Source organism: Lepus europaeus, chromosome 1 (assembly GCF_033115175.1).
Source record: "Lepus europaeus isolate LE1 chromosome 1, mLepTim1.pri, whole genome shotgun sequence".
Lineage (NCBI taxonomy): Eukaryota > Metazoa > Chordata > Mammalia > Lagomorpha > Leporidae > Lepus > Lepus europaeus.
This window is the reverse complement of record NC_084827.1, coordinates 68,100,367-68,101,606: the sequence shown is the minus strand read 5'-3', so window position 1 is coordinate 68,101,606 and position 1,240 is coordinate 68,100,367. Positions and strand designations below refer to the sequence as shown.

The 1,240-nt window shown below is 39.7% G+C and overlaps 1 non-coding gene across 1 annotated transcript; it reads left to right on the top strand.

Annotated features, from left to right (window-relative positions):
• The first annotated feature begins 837 nt into the window (after window positions 1-837).
• LOC133768558 (U6 spliceosomal RNA) lies at window positions 838-944 on the top strand. Its single transcript, XR_009867014.1, has one exon. It is a non-coding gene; the product is annotated as a U6 spliceosomal RNA (small nuclear RNA).
• Window positions 945-1,240: the final 296 nt, after the last annotated feature.

Below are 1,240 nucleotides of genomic sequence, written 5' to 3'. Positions count from 1 at the left end.
CCTCATTCCCTCTAGGCTCTTCCTGCCACTTCTCTGCCAGTGTCTTGGGCTACTGCAGTTTTGTCTCACCTCTCTTTCGACTGCTTGTGTGGAGAAGACTCTCGGCAGCTGGAGTCCCAAGCCGTGGGCACCCGTGCCCTCCACATAGATCCACCATGTCCCTCTAATTCCAGAAGAGTTTCCTCTGCCATTTTTTCCATAACTCTTCCCTGAGACTACAGTATCTCCACTTTCATTAAACTATCTTTTCCTGGACTATCAGTGAGCTCCTTCCCTATTCAGCCATCTTGGAACCTCCCAGAGCTGGTCTCATCCTTTAAAAGTGTTTTTCTTGAGAATTCAAGTCCGTGAGGAACTGAGGAGTTCCTGACAAAAGTCAAGACCAGAGATAGCAGTATGAACCAATGAAACAATCAGTGAGTAAGGATATGGCCACCTGTTTGGGTATTTTTAGGCATATGAGTGGGTGCTTTTTCATGGATGCTATTTCTTCATGTACTTCTGAATATCTACTGAAGGCACAGTAAAAAAATGAATGAATAGCCTGTGATTTAACATGTAGAGTCCAGTTTACTATTTGGGATAATCACAAATTATTTTATGCCATATACTAATTCATCAAATCACTTGTACTCTCGATAAATAAAAACGTATGTGACCCTCTCAGAGGTTGTCAGAATAAACTCATCTTGAATATCACAATGCAACCTCTTGTCAACCATTTTCATGTGCTGCTTGCAGAGTCCAGAGTTTAACCTATGTCAGTTACTCTCAAAATGTTGTCCTCAGATCACCGCCAGCAGCAGCACCTGGGACTCATTAGAAATGAGGATTCTTGTGCTTGCTTTGTCAGCACATATACTAACATTGGAATGATATGGGAAAGATTAGAAAGGCATCTGTGCTGGAATGACATGCAAATCCATGAAGTATTCCATATTTTAAGTGACAGAACTGAGTTATTACTTATCACTAATAACTTTGAATGTAAATGGACTCAATTATCCAATTAAAAGATGCACACTGATTAAAAAAAAAAGTCATGACTCAACAATATGCTTCATATAAGAAATTCCCTTCACTAGGAAAGACCCACACAAAGAGTGAAAGGATGGGAAAAGATATTCCAGGCAAATAGAAACAAAAAAGAGCAAGAGCGGGTATACTCCTATGAAACAAAATATATAGTAAGACAAAAACCGTAAAAGGAGACAAAGAATGCCACTATATAAAGAACAAG